The sequence below is a fragment of the Prosopis cineraria genome, unplaced genomic scaffold (genome assembly GCF_029017545.1).
Source record: "Prosopis cineraria cultivar Desert tree isolate PC_DT_omini unplaced genomic scaffold, ASM2901754v1 PC990, whole genome shotgun sequence".
Taxonomy (NCBI): Eukaryota; Viridiplantae; Streptophyta; class Magnoliopsida; order Fabales; family Fabaceae; genus Prosopis; species Prosopis cineraria.
The window spans coordinates 32102-38165 of NW_026556315.1; the positions used below are offsets into that span (position 1 = coordinate 32102).

The following is a 6064-nucleotide window of genomic DNA, read 5'->3' on the forward strand; positions in this document are numbered from 1 at the left end:
TGTTAATCTTTCATCAACGAGTATACATTTAGGTTTTTATAACAATTCATTAAAAATTAATAATAATTTATTCAAGTTTTAACAAATTAAAAAAATTGATAGGATGTGCTTAATTGTATGTATTAGTTCTTCATCAACAAGTATCTATTCGAGTTTTAACAATAATTTATTATTGATTAACAACAATACATTCGGACTTTTAATAAGTAACATGTATGAAATTTTAAACCTCCCAATTTATAATTATCCATGTTAGATTAATAAGTAATATTAGTAAATGACAATTATCGTTCAAAAATTAACAACACATCGTTATATTATGATATGAAAATAGTTAAAAGTTTGGTTCACTATTTATATTTTTTGTAGCCATATATAATTAAATGGCTTGGTAGCCATAAGTCATGAGATTAAATTCTCCCTTAGTCACCTAAATCAAATATTTCTTAAAAAAAAAATGTCACCGATATCAGAGCTTTGACCTTCGGCCATCGGCCTTCGACGACTCTGCCAATGGCAAGTGCTTTGGTGACCTTGCTGTCGGCAAGGGGTTCGGTGACCAACAACAATAAGGGTTAGCCTTTTAACTTTACAGGCAATTTTATCTTCTAACATAACAAACTAACATAAATCAATAACTAAGAGACTGCATTGTAATTTTTAAGCCAATTGATTCTTGATTGATATTAATTTCTATCAGTGGTCTTTTAATGTTATTGCTTGTTATATACATGTTTAGTTATTTTTCTTAAATTATAATTATAACATACTTCATTCGTCTAAATTATGAGATATTTTTAAAGAAATTTTTTAGTTCCAAAATATAAAATATTTTAAATAAATTAAAATTTCATAAATGTACTAAATTCAATATTACTCTTTCTCTTTATAATTAATTTCATTTTTTTAATATATTAAATGATAAATATTTTTATTTTAAAAAAATAATATTGTTAAATATATTTAAAAAAATTTATTGATATATAAAATTTTATTTAAAAATATTTTATAATTTGTCAAGAATAATAGCTTAAAACTTAAGCTTGATTTTTTCTATAATTATAATTATAATTATAAATTATAAATACAAACTATAACCCCTGCCACCAGCAAGAAGTAGGGATTGTTTTTCCTTCGGAGACGACGAACAGGCATTCTGCACTTGGCCGAGCTCGCCGTTGGACGCCGTTCGCCTTTGTTAGCCCTGCGCGATTGTTCCTGGGCAAGTATTCAAAGTTCGAACCCTATGGCGGTCTACGTGTTCAATCTGGCTTTTAACCTGGATTTGAATCTATTCGCTGCGTCATCTGTTCCTTGCGCGGCTGTCAACCCTGCGTTGGACGCCGTCGCACCATTTCTTGCTTTGTTTTAAATTTTTCATTTTAATTTGGCTTTGAATCCGGTCGTCTAATCGTTTGAATACTGACGCTTTTGGATAAAGATTGATAAAGATTGAGTTTACTTTTTTTAACGGAACTTTTGTTACTAGTTTTTGTTTCAATGGTGTGCAATCGGCTATAATACTTCTTCCCTCTTCATTTTGATTACTAGCAACTTATGTGCTTTGGATTGTTTTGCTTTGCAATGTTGGATTTTTTGTGTATGGGCAGTCTGTGTATTAATCTGTTTGTATTATCATCTATTTAGAAAATTCTTAAGGTATGCGTGATGCATGATCTGGTAAATGAGTTGGCTCGAGTCGTGTCCAACAATTTAGAAGCTTGAGTTTAAGTAGTCATTCTTCTGTGGCTTGTAGGACTTGCCTAAAAAAACTAAATGGATGTTATATCAATTATTCATATGTCAAGGATTCCAGTACTGAGTGTAACATAGGTCCGCCTATGCTTCCCAATTGACTAATCACCTTCCGTTGTACTTATGCTACAGAAACCATGGCAGATGAAACACATGATACGAAGGAGGAGGTTCCCGAAGTAAGTATTCTTTCCCTCAATTATTTATGATTTTACAACGTTGTTCTGTTTTGTGTTTCGGTTGATTAGCTCTACAGGGATTTTTTTGTTATGGTCTTTAAGTTGCTTTTCTCATGTTTCAACTCCCTGGCAACCCCATTCATCTGTTACCGCAATTATCTGTTTCGCCAGTTCTTCAAAAACCACTCCCTACTGAGGACTTAGTTGTTGAATGACAGATTGTCCCATTTGATCCTACTAAGAAGAAGAAGAAGAAGAAAATTACAATTATAGATCCTGCTGATGATTCAGTGGATAACTTGGCTGAGAAGACGGAAAACTTGTCTGGTATCTAATTTAAACTAAAAGATATTTTTATTATTGCTGCTGATGTTTTCATTTGAGATATCTATAATTGTGAACTTGCATGATTCATTCTCATTTTTGTAGTTTCGGACGGAGTTGAGACTACATTTTCTGGTTTAAAAAAAGAAGAAGAAGAAGCCAGTAAGATTCAATATTCATGTTGGATAATTTTTACACAATCTCTGCAGCAGCCATTGGAAACATAGGAATTATATGGGAGCAATATGGTGCATGTTTTTTGATTGCAGGTTGAAACTAGTAACTTTACTGATGAGGGTGGAGATGCAGCTGAAGATTTGGATGGTAAGCAGTTAGCTTATTTATTGCTGTGCATTAAACTGAACTCATAGACTGTATGTTTGTTATACCCTTGATGTCAAGTGAAGTTAGCCAAGTGAGTGATGAGTTTCTAATAAATTTTCTTGGCTTAGTTCACTCTGGAGAGGATGAAGGAGAAGAAGATGCCTTGGCCCCTTGCTATCCTTGGGAAGGCAGTGACCGTGATTATCAATATGAGGAGGTATGTTCTATCTCGCATCCCTTCTGCAATTATTAGCCTCTCCTTGTCTCTGTCTTGGATAAATGTTTTGGAAATTACTTAATCGCTTAGTCCCATAAAAAATTCTAAGATTTTGACCTTTTTTATGCCTTTGCAACTTTTATACTTTTACGAGTCATAGTTGCCGTTTAGGCCTTTGAATGGACTTATATTTTAGAAGCTTCTTCTTGATTGTGGATTTAGTTTTTAGCATGACTTGTGAGAATTCTTCAAATGGAAGCACACTAATGATATGCCTGAGTTGTTGTGCTTTGTGGGTACTTCTGCTTTGGTGAACTTTGAAATTTAAAGGTGCCTTATCTTTGTTGGAGCAAGTGCTGTCTCCCTCTTTGGGTGCCCCTTTGCTTGTTTTGGCAGGCAAAATTGAATAAAATTAGAATATAAAAGTGGTTATGGCAATTAACCCTTGTTTTCCTATTTTAAATTTTAAAATAGTTATAAAAATGGATAGAACCTGTTAAAATAGTGATTACATGAGCATAATAAACATTGCTGAATAAAGGAAGGAAAGGGAATCCCTTTGCCTTCATCATAACTAATGTAGGTTTCTCTGATTAATAACCACCTGGTACGCCGGGATTGGATGTTTTCTGAACTATCTTATCTTTGATTTCTTTCCATTTCATAACTTTTCCATAGTTAATATACTTTGGGTTGTAAGTTTTGTGAAGTTATCTTGAATTTATTGAAAGGGTTATATTAGAGATCAATTTAATCATCGCATGAAAATGTTGATTTAGCTTAGATGATTCATTTGTAACAGGTTGAGGGCAAGTGTTTTATTTCTTTATTTTTAGCGTTTCATATCAGTTGTTAGAGGAAGCTTGGTTCAGTTGTCACTGGTGTTAGTTATTGACCCGTCACCATATTATGGTAACTGACTTGGAGTTTGATTTTCTATTTTATGATGTTTTTTTCTGCAGCTTCTTGGAAGGGTGTTTAACATTCTACGTGAGAATAATCCAGAACTGGCTGGGGATCGTCGGAGAACTGTCATGAGGCCTCCTCAAGTTCTTCGTGAGGGCACAAAGAAAACTGTTTTTGTGAATTTTATGGACTTGTGCAAAACGTATGTTGATCTTTTTTCTGTCATTCTCTGCAAATATATGATAAAAACACATATCCTTTTGATATGAGATGAGAGTCTGAAACAAGATTTGACTTACTAACTCCATTATATAGTTTCTCACTTAAATGCCTTCAAATTTTAACAATGATTGTATTTTTATTTTTTTGGGCTTTCCTCTTATTTGTTGAGATCATTTGGTAAGTTGATGCCTTGATGGAATCTAATATCTTCCTTTCTTGATTCATTTACCTTGTGTTTTTGAGTTTTGTTTAATCTTTATTTCTTGTGTAGTGACTTCTTGTGGGGGATGTGTCTTTTGAGTGTGTGTGTGTGTGTGTGTGTGTTTTCAAATGCATGTGGTTTCTTAAACTAATGCATGGAATTTGTGGCATCAGCCTTCTATATTTGTGGGCCTTTCGATGAAAATGTTAGAGATGATTTGTGAATGCTTGCAAAATGGAGTTTGAAGAAGTTTTTAATACTACCAACTTGATCATCTGATGTGGAGTTATGATTGGGAAAGCAAGAGAAAGGAGAGGAAAGGGAGGGAATAGAGAGAAGAGAAGGCGAGAGAGAATAGAGAACAGGGAGCAAGAGGGAAAGGGAACTCAATTCATTATCCTAGCCTAAATACAATTAGCTGCGTCATCTATATATAGCGACTGCCATTAGCATTCCTAATGGGCAATGAATCCTAAATCTCAACTACCCTTGACTAGCTCTCCTTATTACAAGTACATAAATACCCTTCTTCCAAGAGACCCCTTGCCCTCGTCAAGGTAGCCTAGTCAATTAGAGTAACTCCAGTCTTACAGCATAATAGTTGTAATCGAGAGTTGCATCAATGGTTGTAAGTCGCTAGATGTTGTTAGGAAGTGTTCCACTGCCTGTCGTGTAGCAAGTCTTCATCAAATGATACTGGGCTTCATCAATTGACACGTCATAGAACCTTTGGACGCACAACCATATCCCTTAATATGCTTTTCTTTTTACCAGACTGGAGCTAAAATGCTACGGCTATATTGCCACTTCTTCATCCCTTTTGCTTCTTTCTCACTTCTGTGTGTCAAGCTTTAGGATTATTCAGTGGCCTACTGTTGTTCAAATGGAAACCTACTGTTCAAATGGAAAAGTCAAATGTACAGGTGGCTAGCAAAGGGAAGAGAAAGCAGGGAAAGGGGGCAAAGAGAGAAGGGGAGGGGATAGAGGAGAGAGAAAGCGAGAGGAAAAAAAAGAGAGAGAACAAAGAGTGAGGGAAAGGAAACTCAATTCATTATCCAAGCCTAATGCAATTGGCTGGGCCATCTATGTATAGAGCCTCTGTTTAACATCCCTAATGGCTAATAAAATCCTAAGTCCCAAATACTGTTAACTGACTCCCTCTTCTTATTACAATTACATAATCTTTCACCGTTATCTTCACTGGAAGTTTGAATGAAATGTTGTTAGTTCTATGGAGTTTATAAGGGTAATTATCTTTTGTTTGCTTTGTATGCTAGCTGAACGCCTCTGCCTGTTATGTGTATGTGCATTGCCCTTCATATATCTTGAGTAATAAGTTTTGACACTGCTATGAAACTGATTTTTCCATTTCGGCTGGTTTGTTGTTAGGATGCATCGACAGCCTGACCATGTCATGGCATTTTTGCTTGCTGAACTGGGTACAAGTGCTCGCTAGATGGACAACAGAGATTGGTTGTGAAGGGAAGATTTGCACCAAGAACTTTGAAGGAATTTTGCGACGATACATCAGTATGTGTTTCTGTTTAATGGTTGATATTTGATAGAGAATCTGTTGAATCTAATAAATGGTAAACTGCATACGGTTCTGCAACCCTGGTGTGATTGAGAATGTTTCTGAAATGAGCATAGAAATTCTCTTAAGGGTTAAAATTGTGTTTGGGTGCGTGTATCGTTAGCAGTAATTTGTAAAATAGAACGTTTGAATAAATCTGGAGTTTTGTGCTTGCATTTCTGTTCAGTCTTCTTTATGGAATAGAATGATGAGGCACTCCTTCTGGATCTTGTTTATTGTGTTGAGGTGTATTTCTGATCATTTTGAGATTGTTGATTGAAATTTCTCTCACAGATGAATATGTCATTTGCATTGGATGCAAGAGTCCCAGACACAATACTTTCAAAGGAGAACCGTCTGTT

At 34.8% G+C, this 6064-nt stretch overlaps 1 pseudogene; it reads left to right on the plus strand.

Annotated features, from left to right (window-relative positions):
- The first annotated feature begins 1111 nt into the window (after positions 1–1111).
- Positions 1112–5623, plus strand: LOC129298998 (eukaryotic translation initiation factor 2 subunit beta-like; annotated as a pseudogene).
- Positions 5624–6064: the final 441 nt, after the last annotated feature.